Source organism: Cavia porcellus, unplaced genomic scaffold (genome assembly GCF_034190915.1).
Source record: "Cavia porcellus strain 051 isolate PalLab524CR breed Dunkin Hartley unplaced genomic scaffold, mCavPor4.1 scaffold_41, whole genome shotgun sequence".
Lineage (NCBI taxonomy): Eukaryota > Metazoa > Chordata > Mammalia > Rodentia > Caviidae > Cavia > Cavia porcellus.
The window spans coordinates 2,600,203-2,622,330 of record NW_026947524.1 but is presented as its reverse complement, the minus strand read 5'-3'; positions in this window follow the sequence as shown (position 1 = coordinate 2,622,330).

Genomic DNA, 22,128 nt, shown 5'->3' with positions numbered 1-22,128 from the left:
CCTAACCCTAACCCTAAACTTAAACCTAACCCTAACCCTTTCTCTAACACATAACCCCAAACCATAACACTAACAATAATCCAAACACTAAACCTAACCCTAAATCTAACGTTAACCCTAAACCTAAGTTTTAACACTAACCCTAACACTAACCTTAACCATAACCTCTAAGGCTAATCCTAACCCTAAACCTAACCCAAACTCTAACCCTAAACCTAACGCTAACCGCTAACCATAACCCAAACCATAAAATTAACCCCAACCCTAACCTTAAACCTAACCCTAAAATCTATCCATAACACTAACCCTAAACCTACCCGTAACCCTAACCCTAACCCTAACCCTAACATCTAACCCTAACCCTAACTCTAACTGTAACCGTAACCTCAACCCTAACACAAACCAACTTCTAACCCTAAAACTAACCCTAACTCTAAACCTAAACCTAACCATAACATTAACCCTAGCCGTAAACCTAAATCTAAACGCTAACCATAAACATAACACGATTCCTAACCCTAACCCTAACTGTAAACCTAACCCTTACCTTAAATCTAACCCTAAACCTAACCCTAACACTATCACTAACACCAAACACCAACCCTAACCATAAACTAACCCTAAAACTAACACTAAACATAATCCTAAACTAACCCTAAGCCTAACCCTAAACCTAATCTTAACCACAACAATAATTCTAACCCGAAGCCTAATTTTAATCCTCTACCTAACACCTAACCAATAACTCTAACCCTAACACTAACCTAAAGCTTAAAATAACCATAACACTAACACTACCCCATCCCTAACTTCTAATCCTAACCCTAACCCTAAACCTAACCCTAACTCTAACCATAACCATAACCCTAAACCTAACATTAATCCCTAAGCCTAACCCTTACCCTAACCATACCCATTAAAGTAACCCTAAACCTGACTGTAATACATAAGCCTAACCCTAACCCTAACCCTAGCAACACCCTAACCCTAACCATAACCATAACACTAACCCATACCTCTAACCCTAACCCTAACACTAACCCTAATCCTAAGCCTAACCCAAACCTAAGCTTTAACAATAACCCTAACACTAAGCCTAACCATAAAATCTAAGCCTAAACCTAATCCTAACCCTAACAATAACACCAAACTCTAACACTAAACGTGACGCTAACCTCTAACTATAACCTTAACACTAATCCAAACCCTAAAGCCTAACCTTAACCCTAAAACTAACCATAAGCCTAAAACTAACCAAAAACCTAACTTTAACCCTAACCATAACCCTAAGCCTAACCCTAACCATAACACTAAGCGTATCCCTAACACTTAATCCCTAACCCTAACACTAAACCTAACACTAAAACTAACCGTAAACCTAACTCTAACCCTAACATTAATCCTAACCCTAACGCTAAACCTAAACCTAATTGTAACCCTAACACTAACCATAAGCTGAAGCATAATCCTAAGCCTCTCCCAAACATGTAACCCCTAACCCTAACCCTAACATTAACCCTAACCCTAACCATAACAATAACACTACCCCTACCCGTAATACTAACTTCTAATCCTAACATTAACCCTAACCCTAAACTCTAACCCTAAACCTAACACTCGCACTAAACCTAACCATCACCGTAGCACAAAACCTAAACCTTAACCCTAAAACTAACACTAACATTTAACTCTTACCCTAACCCTAACCATAAACCTAACCTTGATGCTAACCCTAAACCTAACCTCTAACCTCAACCCTAACTCTAACATTAACCTATCCCAAACCCTACCCCTAAACCTAAGACTAAACCTAAATTCTAACCATAACCCAAACCCTAACCCTAAACCTCAACCCAACTCTAACCCTAACCATAACCCTAACCCTAACTCTAAACATAAACCTAAGCCTAACCGTAACCCTATCCCTAACCCGAACACTAACCCTAATCCTAACCCTAACCTAACTCTAAACATAACCCTAACACTAACACCAACACTAACCCTAAACCTAAACCTAAGACTAACATGAACCTCTAAACCTAAATCTAACCAAAACCGTAACCCTAACCCTAAACCTAAGCTTTAAACCTAACCCTAACACAAAACCTAACCATAACCTATAAGCCTAACACTGACACTAATGCTAACCCCAAACTCTAACACTAAACCTAACAATAACCTCTAACCATAACCCTAGCCCTAATCCTAACCCTGACCCTAACCTTAAACCTAACCCTAAGCATAATCCTAACACTATCCGTAACCCTAAAACTAACCGAAAAACTAACCCTAAACCTACCCCTATCCTTAACACCTAACCCCTAACACTAAACCTAAACCTAACCCTGAAATCAACCGTAAACTTAACCTAACCCTTTCCCTAACAGTAACCCTAAACCTAATCGTAACCCTAACCCTAACCGTAACCCGAAGCCTAAATCTAACCGCTCCCTAACACCTAACACCTAAACCTAACCCTAACACTAAACCTAAATCTAACAGTAACCATAACACTAACTGTTCCCCTAACCCTAAATTCTAATCCTAACCCTAACCCTAAACCTGACCATAACCCTAAAACTCAACCTAACCCTAAACTCTAACCCTAAACCTAAATCTAACCCTAATCTTAATTTAACCCTGCCTGCAATACCTAACCCTAAACCTAACCCTACAATAAGCCTAAACTTACTCCTAACCCTAACCCTAATTCTAACCCTAAATTCTAACCCAAAACCTAATACTAACACTAACCCTAACCCTAACCCTAAAGTCTAACCCAAACCCTAACCCTAAACCAATACCTAATGCTAAGCCTAACCTTCACCATAACCATAACCCAAAACCTAACCTTAATCCCAAACCCTAACCATAAACCTAACACTAATATTAACCATAACCCTAACCGTAATACCTAAACCTAACCGTAACCCTACCATAAGCCTAACCCATACATTTAACCCTAAACCTAACCCTAACTCAAACCCTAAACCTAATCCTAACTCTAAACCATCACTAACCATAACCTCTAAGCCTAACCCTAAACCTAACCCTAACACTAAAGCTAACCCTAACCCTAACCCTAATACTATCCCTAACACTAACCCTAACCGTAAAACTAACCCTAACCCTAACCCTAACCCTAACCCTAACACTAAAACTAAGCTTCAACCCAAACCATAACACTAAACTTAACCATAACATCTGAGACTAACCCTAATACTAACCCTAAACCCAAACTCTAACCCTAAACCTAACGCTAACCTCTAAACATAAACCTAATCCTAAGCTTAACCATAACGTCTCACTGTAACACTAACACTAATCCTAACACTAACCCTAACCCTAACCCTAACCCTTACACTAAAACTAAGCTTCAACCCTAACCATAACACTAAACTTAACCATAACATCTGAGACTAACCCTAATACTAACCCTAAACCCAAACTCTAACCCTAAACCTAACGCTAACCTCTAAACATAAACCTAATCCTAACCTTAACCATAACGTCTCACTGTAACACTAACACTAATCCTAACACTAACCCTAACCCTAACATCTAACCCTAACCCTAACTCGAACTCTAACACTAACACTAACCCAAACACTAAAAGAACTTTTAACCCTAACAGTAACCCTAATCCTAAACCTAAACCTAACACTAACCCTAACCCTAAACCTAAACCTTAACCTAAACCTAAGTTTTAACACAAAAACTAGCACTAATCTTAAGCATAACCTCTAACCCTAATCCCTAACCCTAAACATAAACCCAAACTCTAACCATAAACCTAACGCTATCCTCTAACCATAACCCTAACTGTAACTTTAACCCTAACTCTAACACTAACCCTAACCCTTTCCTCTAACCGTAACACTAACCCTAACACTAAACTTAAACCAAAACGTAACACTAACCCTAATATCTTTTCCTAACCCTAACACTAACCCTAAAACTAACCTTTACCTCTAACCCTAACCGTAAACCTAAGCCTAACCCTAATCGTAACCCTATCATCTAACCCAAATGTAATCCCTAAGCTTAACCCTAACACTTACCTAACCCTAATCCCTATTTCTAAACCTAACTCTAACCCTAAGCCTAACCCTAACCCTTACCGCAACCCTGATCCCTATCCCTAACTCTAACCCTAAGCCTAACCCTAACCCAAAACCTAACCCTAACTCTAACTCTAAACCTAATCCTAACCTTAACCATAAACCTAACCCCAACTCTGACACCTAACTTTAAGCCCTAACCCTAACACTAACCCTAAAACTAACCCTTACCTCTAACCCTAACTGTAAACCTAACCGTAACCCTAATTGTAACCCTACCATCTAACCCAAACATAATCCCTAAAATTAACCCTAACACATACCTAACACTAATCCCTATTTCTAAACCTAACTCTAACCCTAACACTAACCCTAACCCTTACCGTAACCCTGATCCCTATACCTAACTCTAACACTAACCCTAACTCTAACACAAACCCTAACCCTAACCCTAACCCTAAAGCCTAACTCTAACCCTAACACCTAACCATAAGATCTAAACCTAATCCTTAAACCTAACTCTAACTCTAACCTCTAATCCTAACTGTAACGCTAACCCTAACCCTAACCCTCACCTCTAACCCGAAACCTATCCCTAACTCTACCACTAACCCTAAACCTAAGCATAACCTTAAAACTAACTGTAACACTAATCCTAACACTAACACTAACCCTAAAACTAACCCCTAATCATAACGCTAACCATAAGCCCAAGCCTAACCCTAATTCTAACCCAAACCTCTGACCCTAGCCCTACCATAACAGTAACACTAACACAAAGCCTAAACCTAACCCTAACCCTAACCCTTTAAAACTAAACCAAACCCTAACCCTAACCTTAACCCTAATGGTATACTAACCCTAAACATAACCCTAACACGAAGCCTAACCCTAACCATAATCATAACCCTAAACTCTAACCATAAACCTAACCCTAAACCTAACTGTAACCCTAACCCGCACCATAATCCACTAAATCTAAACCTAAATCTATCTCTAATGCTAACCTTTACCCTAACACTAAACCACATCCCTAACCCGAACCTTAACCCTAATCCTAATACTAAACCAAAACACTAACCGTAACACTAAAACAAACCCTAACCCTAAACCTAAACCTAACCCTATCCCTAACGCTAACCCTAAGCCTAACCCTAACCCTAAGCCTAATAATAACCTTCACCCTAAACCTAATCCTTAAACCTAAACTTAACACTAACTCTATCCCTAATTCTAACACTAACCCTAACCCTAATCCGGAACCCTAACCCTACCCATAAACCTAACACTAACAATATCACTAACCCAAACCCCTAACCCTATCCCTAACCCTAAACTTAAACCTAAACCAAATTTCTAAACATAACTCTAACCCTAACCCTAACCTTAACCTTAACCCTAATGGTAATCCTAAACTTAACGGTAACCCTAACCCTAACCATAACCCTAACCCTCTAACACTAACCCTAACCCTAATTCAAACTCTAATCCTAACCTTAACCATAACACTAACCCCTAACCCTAACACTAACACTAACCCTAATCCTAACCCGAACCCTAACCCCTAACTGTAACCGTAAACCTAACCATAACCCTAAACCTAACCCAAACCCGAAACAAAATTCCTAACAGTAACTCTAATGCTAACCCTAATCGTAACATTCACGACAACCATAAACCTAACCATAACACTAAACCTAAGGTTAACCATAACCATAACCCTAACACTTAACACTGACCCCTAATCCTAACCCTAACCCTAAACCTTACCCTAAACTTAATCCTAAACCAAACACTAAGCATTACCTTAAACCTAACACTAAACTTAAGCCTAACAAAAACCCTAACCCCTAACTCTAACCCTAACAACTAACCATAAGCTCCTGCCCTAATCCTAACCCTAACCCTAAACTCTAACCCTAACCATAAAGCTAACCCGAACCCTAAAGCTAACCTCTTAACTGAACACTATCCGTAACTCTAAACCTAACGCTAAACCTACCATAACCCTAAAACTAACCCTAAACTTAAGCCTAAGCCTAACACAATCGCTAACCATCTAATCCTAATCCTAACTCTAACACTAACCCTAAACCTAGCTGTAAACCTAAATGTAATGCGAACCCTAACCGTAACCCTAACATGAACAAGAACTCTAAACGTAACCCTAACCCCTAACCCATAACCCCAACACTAACTATAACCCAAACCCTAACCTCTAATTCTAATGCTAAACTTAACACTAAACCTAATCATAACTCTAACCCTAACACTAACCCTAACCACTAAGATAACCCTACCCTAACCCTAACCCTAACCCTAATACTCTAACAATAACCCTAACTCTAACATGAACCTAAATCTAACTCTAACACTAATCCCTAACCGTAACCTTAAACCTAACCCTAATCCTAACTCTAAGCCTAACCCCTAACCCTAACACTAAACCTAACCATATCCTTTACCTAACCCTAAGCCTAACCCTAACCCTAACCCTAACAGTAACCATTACCTTAAACCTAACAGTAAACCTAAGCCTAACCCTAACCTAAACATAACACTATTGCTAACCCCAACCCGTAAACCAAACCCTAATCTTAACCTTAACCCAAACCAAAATCTCTAAGCTTGACTCTAACCCTAAACCTAAACATAAACCTAACACTAACCAAACCCTAACCCTAACTATAACAATAACCATATCACTAACCCTAACCCTAAAATCTAAGCCCAAACGTAAACCTAACGCTAACCCTATCCCTAACCATAACCTTAACCATTACCCTCTAACACTAACATTAACCCTAACGTAATGTTAACACTAACCCTAATCTCTAACCCTAACCGTAAAATTAACTCCAAACCTAACATTAACCCTAACACCAACTCTATCCTCTAAACCTAATTGTAACCCTAACCCTAACACTAAACTCTAATCTGAACCCTAACCCTAACCTAACTCTATCCCAAAACCTAAGCATAACCCTAAAAATAACAGTAACACAAACCATAACACTAACCCTAACCCTAAACCCTAACCCTAAACCTAACCATAACACTAACCATAAAACTAACTCTAACATGAAACTCTAAACCTAACACTAACCCTAACATTAACCCTAACCCTCTAACCCTAAACCTAAACCAAACCCTATCCTTAACACTAAGAGTAATGCTAACCCTAACCATAACTCTAACACGAAACCAAACACTAACCCTCACCCTAACCCCTAACCCTAACTCTAAACCTAAACCTAACTCTAACACTAAAATTAATGCTAAACGTAACCATAATCCCAAACATAACCTTAACCATAACCATAACCATAACCTCTAAACATAAACCTAACCCTAAGCCTAACCGTAACCCTAACCCTCACCCTAATCCAATAACCCTAACGCTAACTCTATCTCTAACGCTAACCCTAACCCTAACACTAACCCCCATCCCTAACCCTAACATAATACTTATTCTAACCCTAACCCTAAACCCTAACGGTAACCCAAATCAGGAACTTAACCCTAACCCTAACCCTAAACCTAACCCTAAACCTAAACCTAACCCTATACCTAACACTAACCCTAAGCCTAACCCTAAAAATAACCCTAAACCTAACTCTAATCCTTAACCCTAAACATAACACTAATTATATCCCTAACTATAAACCTAACCCTAACCCTAATCCCTAACTCAACCCTACCCATAAAACTAACCCTAACACTATCCCTAACCCCAACACCTAACCCTATCCCTAACCGTAACCTTAACCCTAAACCAAATCTGGAACCCTAACTCTAACCCTAACCCTAACCCTAATGCTAAACCAAACCTAACCCTAAACCTAAGCTTTAAAACTAACTCTAACCCTAACTCTAAACCTAAGCTTTAAAACTAACTCTAACCCTAACTCTAACACTAACCCTAACCTTAACCATAACGCTAACCCTAACCCTAATGGTAACCCTACCCTTAACGGCAACCCTAACCCTAACGGTAACCCTAACACTAACCATAACCTTAACCCTCTAACACTGAAACTAACCCTAACTCTAACCCTAAACCTAACCCTAACCTGAACACTAACCCCTAACCCTAACACTAATACTACCACTAATCCTAACCTGAATGCTAATCCCTAACTGTAACCGTAAACCTAACCATAACCCTAAACCTAACCCTAACCATAACCGAAATTTCTAACCCTAACTCTAATGCTAATCCTAACAGTAACCCTCAACATAAACCTAAACTTAACCGTAACACTAACCCTAAGGCTAACCCTACCATAACCCTAACCCTTAGCCCTGACCCCTAATTCTAACCCTAACCCTAACCATAAACCTAAACCTAAACTTAATCCTAAAACAAACAATAACCGTTACCTTAAACCTAACACTAAACCTAAGCCTAACAATAACCCTAACCCCTAAGCCTAAGTCCTAACCCTAACCCTAACAACTAAACATAAGCTCCTACCCTAATACTAACCCTAACACTTACCCTAAACTCTAACCCTAACCATAAAGCTAAGCCTAACCCTAACGCCAACCTCTAAACTGAACACTATCCCTAACTGTAACCCTAACTCTAAACCTAACCACAACCCTAACACAAACCGTAACCTTAATCCTAACTCTAACACTAACACTAACCCGAACCCCCAACCCAAACCCTAACCAAAACCCTAAGGCTAACCCTAACTCTAAACCGAACTTCTAACCCTAGCCTTAACCATAAACCTACCATAACCCTAAAACTGACCCTATCTCTAAAACTAAGCCTAACCCTATACCTAACAATCTAAACCTAACTCTAACCCTAACCCTAACACTAACACTAACCCCCATTCCTAACCCTAACTCTAACACTAATTCTAACACTAAAAATAAACACTAACCGTAACCCTAACCCAGACCTTAACCCTAAACCTAAACCTAACACTATCCCTAATGCTAACCCTAACCCTAACCCTAACAATAACCCTAACCCTAACCCTAACCCTAACCCTAACCTAACACTAATTCTATCCCTAACTATAACCTAACCCTATAACTATAACCTAACTAAACCCTAACCCTAACACTAACACTAACAATAAAACTTACCGTAAACCTAACCCAAGACCTAAACCTAACCCTAATACTAAGGCTAACCCTAATCCTATCTCTAACACTTAACCCCTAACCCTAAACCTAAACCTAACCCTACAACTCATTGTAAACCTAACCCTAACCCACACCCAAAACATAACTCTAACCCTAAACCTAACCCTAAACCTAATCATAACCCTAACACTAACTGTAACTCGTAGCCTAACCCTAACCCGCTCCCTAACACTCAACCCCTAGTCCTAACAGTAACCCTAACGCTAACAATAACCATAACCCTAACCCGACCCCTAACACTAACTTCTTATCCTAACTCTAAACCTAACACTAAACTCTAACCCTAAACCTAACCGTAACACTAACCCTAAGCCTCAAGCTAGCACTAACCCTAAACTCTAAACTTAACACTAAAACTAACACTAACACTAACCTTCAACTCTAACCCTAACGCTAACCCTAACCCTAAATCTAACTTTAACCTCTAACTCTAACCCTAACCCTAAAACTAACCTATCCGTAACCCTAACCCTATACCTACCACTAAACCTATCTTCAAACCCTAACCCTAACCGTCTCCCTAAACTTCAACCTAACCCTAACCCTAACCCTAACGGTAACCATAACCCAAAGCTGAAGCGTAAACCTATCCCTAACCCTAACCCTAACCCTAACACCTTTCCTGTAACCCTAACAATAATCCTAAATCTAAGCCTAACCATAACTGTAACCCTAACCTTAAACTTAACCCTAACCCTAAATTCTAATCCTAACCCTAACCCTAAAACGTAACCTAACACTAACCCTAATCTCTAACCCTAAACCTATAATCTAAGATAACCTATATCTAAGTTCTAACCCTAACCATAATCCTAAACCTCAACCTAACCCTTACCATAATCCTAACCATAACACTAACCATAAACCAAAGCCTAACCGTAACCCTATTCCTAACCCTAAATCTAACCCTAATCCTAAACCTAACCCTAACACTAACCCTAAACCTAAACCAAACTCTAAACCTAACACTAACACTAACACTAACTCTAAACCTAACCTTAACACTAACCTCTAAACATAACCCTAACCCTAACCATAACCCGAACCCTAAACCTAAGCTTTAAACCAAACCTTAACACTAACCCTAACCATAAACTCTAAGCCTAAAGCTAACCATAACCCTAACCCCAAACTCTAACTCAAAACCTAACGCTAATCACTACCCATAAGCCTAACCCTAATCCTAAACCTAAACCTAACTCTAAACCTAACCCTAAACCCTAACCCTAACCCTAACACTATCCGTAAACCTAAACCTAACCATAAACCTAAACCTAACCCTAACCCAAACCATATAACTAACACCTAACCCATAACCCTATGCCTGAACGTAACCCTAAACCTAACCGTAAACCCAACTCTGAACTTAATATTAACCCTAACCCTAACCTAAACTAACCCTAACCGTAAACCTAACCGTAACCCTAACCCTAACCCTCTCCCGAACACCTAACCCCTAACCCTAACTGTAACACTAACCCTAACCGTAATCATAACCCTACCCCTAACCCTAACTTCTAATGTTATCCCTAAAGTTAACCCTAACCCTAAACTCTAACCCTAACCCTAACCCTAAACCTAAAGCTTAACACTAAACATAACCCTAAGCCTAACCCTAACCCTAACTGAAACCCTACCCCTTAAACTAACACTAACACTGACAGTAATACCTAGCCCTACCCCTAACCCTAAATGTACCAAAACCCTAACCCTATATCTAACCCTACCCCTAAAAATAACCCTGACACATACCTCTAACCCTAACCCGAACCCTAACCCTCACCCTAAACTTAACCTTTAACTAACCTTAAACCGAAGCCTAACCATAACCCTCTCCCTAAGAGCTAACACCAACCCTAACCCTAACACTAACCCAAAACCTACCAGTAATCATAACCCTAACCCCACACCTAACCCTGACTTCTAATCCTAATCGTAACACTAACCCTAACCCTGACCCTAAACCTAATTCTAACCCTAAACCTAACTGTAACCCTAATCCTAACCCTAAAACTAACTTTAACCCTGACCATAATACCTAACTCTAACCCTGACCCTATCATAAGCCTAAGCCTAGTCGTAACACTAAAAGTAATTCTAACACTAAATTCTAACGCTAAACCTAAGTCTAGCCCTAACACGAACACTAACCTTAACACTAACCCTAAACTCTAACCCTAACCCTAATCCTAAACCAAAACCTAACCCTAACCCTCACCATAACCCTAACACAAAACCTAACCTTAATCCCTAACCCTAACCCTAACAGTAAAACTAACCCTATCCTTGACTGTAATACCTAACCCTAACCGTAAATTCTAATCATAAAACTAACCCTAACACTAACTCTTACCCTAAAACAACACTAACCCTAATATCTAAACCTAAACCTAACCCTAACCCTAACACTAGCTGTAACCCTAAACCTAATGCTAAACTCTACCCCTAAACCTAATGCTAAACTCAACCCCTAAGCCTAAGCCTGACCTGAAACCTCACCGTAACACTAACCCTAAAACTAACCCTAAACCTAAACTTCAACCTAAACATAACCCTAAGAATAACCCTAACCCTAAACCCTAACCCTAAGCCTAACATGAACCCTATCCCTAACCCTAACCCTAAGCCTAAATCAAACACTATCCCCTACGCTAAACCTAACCCTAACACTAATCCTAACCCTAACCCTAACGCTGACCCTATCCCTAACACCTAACACCTAACCCTGGCCCTAACCCTAACAAGAATCCTAACAGTAAAACAAACCCTAACCATAACCCTAAACATAACCCTAAACCTAATCGTAACCCTAAAACTAATCGTAACTCGAAGCCTAACAATAACCGTCTCCCTAACAACTAAACCTAACCCTAACCCCAACACTGAACGTATCCCTAACACTGAAACTAACACTAACTTCTCACCCTTCTCACCCTAAACCTAAACCCAACCCTAACACTAACCCTAAACCGCACTTCTAATCCTAACCCTAACCCTTAAACTAAACCTAGACCTAACCTATCTCTTAACCTAATCCTAACCCAATCCCAACCCTAACCCTAAAACTAAACATAAACCCAACCCTAAACCTAACCCTTACACTAAACAGTACCCCTAAACCTAACACTAACCATAACCCTAATTCTAAAACTAAATCTAACCCTAAACATAACCATAACCTTAAGCCTAAACCTAATTGTAACACTAAACCCAACCGTAACTCAAAGCCTAACCCTAACCCTGTCCGTAACATCTAACACCTAACACTTAAACCCAGACCTAACATTAACACTAGCACTAACCTTAAGCCTAACCCTAACCCTAAACCTAAACCTAAGTTTTAACCCTAAACTTAACCCTAACCTTAACTTTAACCCTAACTCTAACCTTAACCCTAACCCTATAGTCTAATGGTAACACTAACCCTAACAGTAAAACTAACTCTAATATCTAACCCTAACCCTAAGCCTAATTCTAACTCTAACTCTAACACTAACTCTAACCCTAACACTAAACCAACTTCTACCCTAACACTAACCCTAAACCTAAACCTAAACCTAACACTAACCATAACCATAAACCCTAACCCTAAACCTAACACTATTCCTAACCATAATCCTAACCGAAAAACTAACACTAACCCTAACTCTCACCCTTACCCTATCCCTAACACCAAACACAAACCCTAACCTTAAACCTAAACCTAAAACTCATACTAAACCTAACCCTAACCCTAATCCTAACCATAACTTCTTATCCTAACCCTAAGCCGAACCCTAACCCTAACACTAACCATAAACATAACCCTAAACCTAACATTACTCCCTAACCCTAACCCTAACCCTACCCTTAAACTAACCCTAACACTGACTGTAATACCTAACCCTAACACTAACCCTAACCCTAGAATAACCCTAACACTAACCTTAATCCTAACACTAACCCTAACCCATACCTCTAACTGTAATACTAACCCTAACATTAACACTAACTATAAAATCTAACACTAACACTAACCCTAAAACTATCCCTAACCCTAACCCAAACCTAACACTAAACCTAACTTCTAACCCTAAACCAACCCCTAACACTAAACCTCAATCAAAACCTACCGCTAACCATAACACTAACCCTAACACTAAACACTAACCCTAAACATAACACTAACACTAACCTTAACCCTAAGTCTAATCCTAACCTATCCTAACGCAACCATAACCCTAACACTAACCCAAACCCTAAACCTAAGCCTAAACCTATCCCTCTAAGCCTAACCCTAACCCTAACCATAAACATAAACCTAACCCTAACATTACCCCTAACCCTAACCCTATCCCAAAAGGAACACAAACACTAACCCTAACGCTAACCCGAAACTTAACATTGACCCTAACACGATCCCTATCCTTAACCCTAACAAAAAACCTAACGCTAACGCTAACACTAACCCTCTAACCCTAACCCTAGTCCTAACACTAACTCTAACCCTATCCATAACAAGAACCCGAACACTAACCCTAACCCTAACCCTAACCTAATGCTAACCCTAATCCTAACCATAACTTCTTATCCTAAACCTAACCCTAGGGGCTGGGGATTTAGCTCAGCGGCATAAGCACCTGCATTTCAAGCAGGCAGTAGTGAATTCGATCCCTGGTACCGATAAAAAGGGAAAAAGACCAAAAAAAAAAAAAAAAAAAAAAAAAAAAAACCTAACACTAACCCTAAACTTAACCCTAACCCTCTAACCCTTACCCCAGTCCTAACCCTAAATCTAAACCTATAAATAACAAGAACCCGAACACTAACCCTAACCCTAAACTAACCCTAATCCTAACCATAACTTCTTATACTAACCCTAACCCTAACCCTAACCCAAACCAAAATCTCTAAGCCCAACTCTAACCCTAACACTAAACATAATCGTAACCCTAAAATTAACCCTAACCCTAACCCTAAACCTAACATTAAACCTAACACTAACCAAACCCTTACCCTAAAGCCTAAGGCTAATGATAACCCTATCACTAACCCTAACCCTAACCCTAACCCTAACCCTAACCTGAACCTTTAACACTAAACCTAAACCTAACGCTAACCCTAACCCTAACCCTGACTCTAACCCTAACCTTCTAACCCTAACCCTAATCCTAACTCTAAAGTAACCCTAACCCTAATCTCTAACCGTAACCTTAAATCTAAACCTAACCTTAACCCTAAGACCAACCCTATCCTGTAAGCCTAATCATAATCCTAACACTAACCGCAACATCTAATCGGAACCCTAACCCTAAAACCTAAACCATAAACCTAACCCTAAAACCCTAAACCTAACCATAACCCTAACCCTAACATTAACACAAAATCTAACCCGAACCCTAACCCCTCAACCTAAACCTAACCATAACAGTAAGTCTAACCCGAAACTCTAACCCTAACCCTAACCATAACCCTGACATTAAACATCTAACGCAGCCCTAACCCTAACCCTAACCCTAACCCTAACTCTAACCCTAATCTTAACCTTAACCATCAACCTAACCCCAACACTCTGACACCTAACCTTAAGCTCTAACCCTAACACTAACCCTAATACTAACCCTAACCTCTAACCCTAACTGTAAACCTAACCCTACCCCTAATCCTAACCCTACCATCCAACCCAAACAATATCCCTAAACTTAACCCTAACATTTACAATAACCCTAATTCCTATCCCTAATCCTAACTCTAACCCTAAGCCTAACTTAATCCCTTACCCTAACCTTGATCCCTATCCCTAACCCTAATTCTAACCCTAACTCTAACCCTAACACTAACTCTAACCCTAACCCTAACCCTATCACCTAAACCAAACCCTAACCCTAACTGTAAACCTAACGCTAACCCAAAAACCTAACTCTAACCCTAACACCTAACCATAATATCTAACCCTAATCCTAACCGTAACTCTAACTCTAACCTCTAACCCTAACCGTAATGCTAACCCTAACCCTAACCCACACCTCTAACCTGTAACTATCCCTAACACTACCACTAAGCCAAGACCTAAGCATAACATTAAAACTAACCATAACACTAATCCTAACACTCACACTAACCCTAAAACGAACCCCTAATCATAACGCTCACCATAAGCCCAAGCTGAACCCTAACTCTAAACCAAAACTCTAACCCTAACCCTACCATAACCATAACACTAACCCCAACCCTAACACTAACCCTAACCCTAACCCTAAACCGCTAAACCTAACCCAAACCCTAACCCTAAACTTAACCCTAATGGTCATGCTAACCCTAAACTTAACACTAACATGAACCCTAACCATAACCATAGCCATAACCCTAACCTCTAGCCATAAACCTAACCATAACCATAACCCTAACCTTCACCCTAATCCACTAACCCTAACTGTAACTCTACCTCTAACGCGAACCCTAACCCTCACACTAACCCCCATCCCTAAACTGAACCCTAACCTTAATCCTAACCCTAAACCCTAACCGTAACCCTAACCCAAAACCTAACCCTAAACCTATCACTATCCCTAACACTAACTTCTAAACCTAACCTTAAACTTAACCCTAAACCTAAACCTCAACCTAACCCTAACCCTTATGCTAAACGTAAACCTAACCCTAGCCCTAACCCTAATGCTAACTCTAACCCTATCCCTAACCCTAAACCAAATCCTAAAGCTCAAGCTAACACTAACCCTCATCATAAAATTAACCCTAACCCTAAACCTAACCCTAAACCCTCACCCTAACCCTAAAATTAACCGTAAAACTAACCCTAAACCTAACCCTTAGCCTAAACTCTACCACTAAACCTAACACTAACCCAACCTTAACCCTAAGCCTATACCTAACCGTAACCCTAAACCTAACTGTAACCTGAAGCCTAACACTAACCCTCTCCCTAAAACCTACCAACTAAGTCTAAGCCTAAACCTAGCCATAACCCTAACTATATCCCTAAACGTAACCCTAAACCTAATCCTAACCCTAAACCTAACCTTGAAGTTTAATCCTAAACCTAACTCTAACCCTTAGCCTAAGCCTAAACCTAACTTGAAACCTAACCGTAACACTAACCCTAAAACTAACCCTAAACCTAAACTTAAACTTCAACCTAAACATAACCCTAACAATAACCCTAACCTTAAACCCTAACCCTAGACCTAACACGAGCCCTATCCCCAACCCTAACCTTAAGCCTAAACCAAACACTATCCCTTACACTAAACCTAACATTAACACTAATCCTAAACCTAACCCTAACTCTGAATCTACCCCTAACACCTAAAACCTAAACCTAGCCCTAACCGTAACCGTAACCGTAAAACCAACCCTAACAATACCCGTAAACATAACCCTAAACCTAATTGTAACCCTAAAACTAACCGTAACCTGAAGCCTAACCATAACCATCTCCATAACAACTAACCCCTAACCCCAGCACTAAACCTAACTCTAACCCTAAAACTAACACTAACTTCTAACCCTAACACTAACAATAAACCAAAACCTAACTTCTAATCCTAACCCTAACCCTAAACCTAAAACTAGACCTAACCCTATCTCTTAACCTAACCCTAACCCAATACTAACCCTAACCCAAAAACTAACCGTAAACCCAAGCCTAAACCTAACCCTTACCTTAACAGTACCCCTAAACCTAACACTAACCATAACCCTAACTCTAAAACAAACCTAACCCTAAAACTAATTGTAACCTTAAGCCTAAACCTAATCGTAACCTTAAACCCAACCGTAACACAAAGCCTAACCCTAACCCTCTCCCGAACACCTAACACCTAACCCTAGCCCTAACACTAACAGTAACACTAACCTTAACCCTAACACTAAACCTAACCCTAAACCTAAGTTTTAACCCTAACCCTAACCCTAACCTTAACCCTAACTCTAACCTTAAACCTAACCCTATACTCTAACTGTAACATTAACCCTAACACTAACACTAACCCTAACCCTAATATCTAACCCTAACCCTAACTCTAACTCTCACTATAACCCTAACCCTAACACTAAAGCAACTTCTATCCTAACACTAACCCTAAACCTAAACCTAAACCTAACACTAACCCTAACACTAACCATACCCATAAACCCTATTCCTAAACCGAACACTATTCCTAAACATAAACCTAACCGAAAAACTAACCCTAACCCTAAACCTTACCCTATCCCTAACACCTAACCCAAACCCTAACCCTAAACCTAAAACTAAAACTAACACTAAACCTAACCCTAACCCTAATTCTAAACAAAACTTCTTATCCTAACCCTAACCCAAACCCTAACCCTAACGCTAACCATAACCATAACCCTAAACCTAACATTACTCCCTAACCCTACCCCTTAAACTAACTCTAACACTGACTGTAATTTGTAACCCTAACACTAACCCTAACACAAGCATAATCCTAACCCTAACCCTAATTCTAACACTAACCCTAACCCATACCTCTAACCATAATACTAACCCTAACCTTAACACTAACCATAAAATCTAACACTAACTTTAACCCTAAACCTATCCATAACACTAACCCAAACCTAACACTAAACATTACTTCTAACCCTAACCCAACACTTAACACTAAACCTCAACCTAAACCTACCCCTAACCATAACACTAACCCTAACACTAAACGCTAACTCTAAACATAACACTAACACAAACACTAACCCTCACCCTAACCTAAACCTATCCCAACCATAACCTTAACACTAATCCAAACCCTAAACCTAAACCTAACCCTATCCCTCTAATTCTAATCCTAACCCTAACCATAAACATAAACCTAAACCTAACATTACCCCTAACCCTAACCTTAACCCTATCCCAAAAGGAACCCGAACACTAATCCGAACTCTAACCCCTAAACCTAACACTAACCCTAACATGATCCCTAACCTTAACCCTAACAATAAACCTAACGCAAACCCTAACCCTCTAACCCTAATGCTAGTCCTAACCCTAACTCTAACCCTAACCATAACAAGAACCCGAACACTAAACCTAAACCTAACACCTAAACCTAACCCTAATCAAACCCTAACACTATTCGTAACCCCAAACCCAAACCCCAACACTAACCCTAACATTAACACAAACCAAAATCTCTAAGCCCAACTCTAACCCTAACACTAAACATAACCCTAACACTAAAATTAACCCTAACCCTAACCCTAAACATAACCCTAACCCTAACATTAAACCTAACACTAACCCTAACACTTACCCTAAACCCTAACTCTAACGATAACCCTATCACTAACCCTAACCCTAACCCTAACCCTAACCTCTAACCCTAAACCTAAAGCTAATCCTAATCCTAACCCTGACTCTAACCCTAACCCTAAACCTAAACCTAAAGTAACACTAACCCTAACCCTAATCTCTAACCATAACCTTAACTCCAAACCTAACCTTAACCCTAAGACCAACCCTATTCCGTAAGCATAATCGTAATCCTAACACTAACCCTAAAATCTAATCCGAACCCTAACCCTAAACAAAAACCTAAGCATAACCCTAACCCTAAGATTAACACAAAATCTAACCTGAACCCAAACCTTTAAACCTAAACCTAACCATAACAGTAACTCTAACACGAAACTCTAACCCTAACCCTAACCATAACCCTGACATTAAACCTCTTACCCAGCCCTAACCCTAACCCTAACCCTCACACTAACCCTAACTCTAACACTAATCGTAACCTTAACCATAAACCTAACCCCGACTCTGACACCTAACCATAAGCCTCAATCCTATCACTAACCCTAACACTAATCCTAACCTCTAAACCTAACCATAAACCTAACCCTACTCTTAATCTTAACCCTACCATCTAACCCAAACGCTATCCCTAAACTTAACCTTAACACTTAACCTAACCCTAATTCCTATCCCTAACCCTAACTCTCACCATAACCCTAACCCTATCCTTTACCCTAACACTGATCCCTATCGCTAACTCTAACACTAACCCTAACCTTAACTCTAACCCTACCCTAACTCTAACCCTAACCCTAACCCTATCACCTAAACCTAACACTAACCCTAACATTAAACCTAATGCTAACCCAAAAACCTAACTCTAACCCTACACCTAACCATAAGATCTAACCCTAATCCTAACCCTAACTCTAACTCTCACCTCTAACCCTAACCATAATGCTAACCCTAACCTTAACCCTCACCTCTAAGCCGTAACCTATCCCTAACTCTACCACTAACCCGAAATCTAAGCATAACCTTAAAACTGACCGTAACACTAATCCTAACACTCAACCTAACCCTAAAACGAACCCCTAATCATAACGCTAACCAAAACCAAAGCCTAACCCTAACTCTAAACCCAACCCCTAACCCTAACCCTACCATAACCATAACACTAACCCAAACCCTAAACCAAACCCTAGCCCTAACCCTAAACCTCTAAACCTAACACAAACCCTAAACCTATCCTTAAACCTAACGTTCATGCTAACCCTAAACGTAACCCTAACACGAACCCTAATATTAACCATAACCATAACCCTAATCTCTAACCATAAACCTAACCCTAAACCTAACCAAAACCCTAACCCTCACCCTAATCCACTAACCCTAACCGTAACTATAACGCTAACCCTAACCCTAACACTAACCCCCATCCCTAACACAAACCCTCACCCTAATCCTAACCCTAACCATAAACGCTAACCGTAACCCTAACACAAACCCTAACCCTAAACATAAACCTATCCCTGTCTCTAACGCTAACCCTAAGCCTAACACTAACCCCAACCCTAATAATCACCTTCACCCTAAACCTAATCCCTAAACCTAACACTAACTCTATCCCTAACTCTAAACCTAACCCTAATCCTAATCCGGAACCCTAACCCTACCCATAAGCCTAACACTAAAAATATCACTAACACAAACCCCTAACCCTATCCCTAACCCTAAACTTAACCCAAAACCAAATCCCTAACACTAACTCTAACCTTAACTCTAACCTTAACCCTAACCCTAACCCTAACCCTACCCCTAATCCTAACCCTAATGGTAATCCTAACTCTAACGGTAACCCTAACACTAACCCTAACCTCTAAGCCTAAACCTAGCCCTAACACAATCACAAACTCTAACCCTAAACCTAACACAAAACTCTGATCATAACCCTAAGACTAACACTAACCCTAACCCTAAACTTACCTATGCCCCTTAAACTAGCCCTAACACTAACCCAAATCTTTAAGCCAAACCATAAACTTAACTCTAAAACTAAATGTAACCCTAACTCTAACCCTAACTCCTACCTTAACCTCAAATCCTAAACATAATCCTAACCCTAACCTCTAACCCGAAACCTAACACTAACCATAACCCTAATCCTAACCCTAACCAGAACCCTAAATCAGCTTTAACCTGAAACTCTAACCCAAAACCGAATCTCTAACCCTAACCGTAACCCTAACCATAACCCTAACCCTAACCTCTAACCTGAACTGTAAACCTAACCCTAACCCTAACCCTAAAACTAACCATAACCCCAATCCCTAACCATAAACCAAACCATAACACTAACCCTAACCTTACCCTAAACACAAACCCAAACCCTAACAGTAACCCTAACCCTAAACCTAAACTAACCCTAATCCAACCATAACCCTAACACTAATCGAAACCCTAAACCTAAATCTAACCATAGCCCGCTAAGCCAAACCCTAACCGTAACCCTAAACATAAACATAAACCTAAAATTAACACTAACCCTAACCCTCTCCCAACACGAACACGAACACTGATCCTAACCCTAACCCTAACACCATACCTAACCCTAACCCTAACACTAAACCTTATGGTAATGCTAACCCTAACCCTAGCCCTAACCCTAACTCTAACCCTAACCCTAACAAAAAGCCGAACACTAAACCTAAAACTAGCCCCTAACCCTAAGCCTAACCAAACCCTAAACCTATTCCTAAACCCAACCCCTAAAACCAACACTAACCCTAACATTAACCCAAACCAAAATCTCTAAGCCCAACTCAAAACCTAACACTAAACATAACCCTAACCCTAACATTAACCTTAACCCTAATCCTCATCCTAACCCTAACCCTAAAAATAACCCTGACCCTAACATTAAACCTAACATTAACCCTAACCCTTACCCTAAACCCTAAATCTAACTATAATCCAATAACTTACCCTTATCGTAAAAACTTCTAAACCTAAACCTAAACCTAAACATAACGCTAACACTAACCCTAAACCTAACCCTGACCTAATCCTAACCCTTTAACCCAAACGTTAACCCTAACCCTAAAGTAACACTAACCCTAACCCTAATCTCTAACCATAACCTTAACTCTAAACTTACCCTTAACCCTAAGACCAACCCTAACCTCTAAGCCTAATCATAATCCTAACCCTAACCCTAATGTCTAATCCGAACCCCAAACCTAACCGTAACTTTAACACAAAACCTAACCCTAACCCTAACCCCTAAACCTAAACCTAACCATAACACTAACCATGACACTAACCCTAACCCAAAACTCTAACCCTAACCCTAAACATAACCCTGACATTAAACCTCTAACGCATCCCTAACCCTAAACCTAACCCTAACATAAAACTAACAATATCCCTACCTCTAAACCTAACCCTAACCATAATCCAGAACCCTAACCCTACCCATAAACCTAAAACTAAAAATATCACTAACCCAAACCCCTAACACTATCCCTAACCCTAAAATTAACCCTAAACCAAATACCTAACCCTAACTCTAACCCTGACCCTGAACTCAACCCAAAGCCTAACACTAACCCTAACAGTAACCCTAACCTTAACAGTAACCCTAACCAT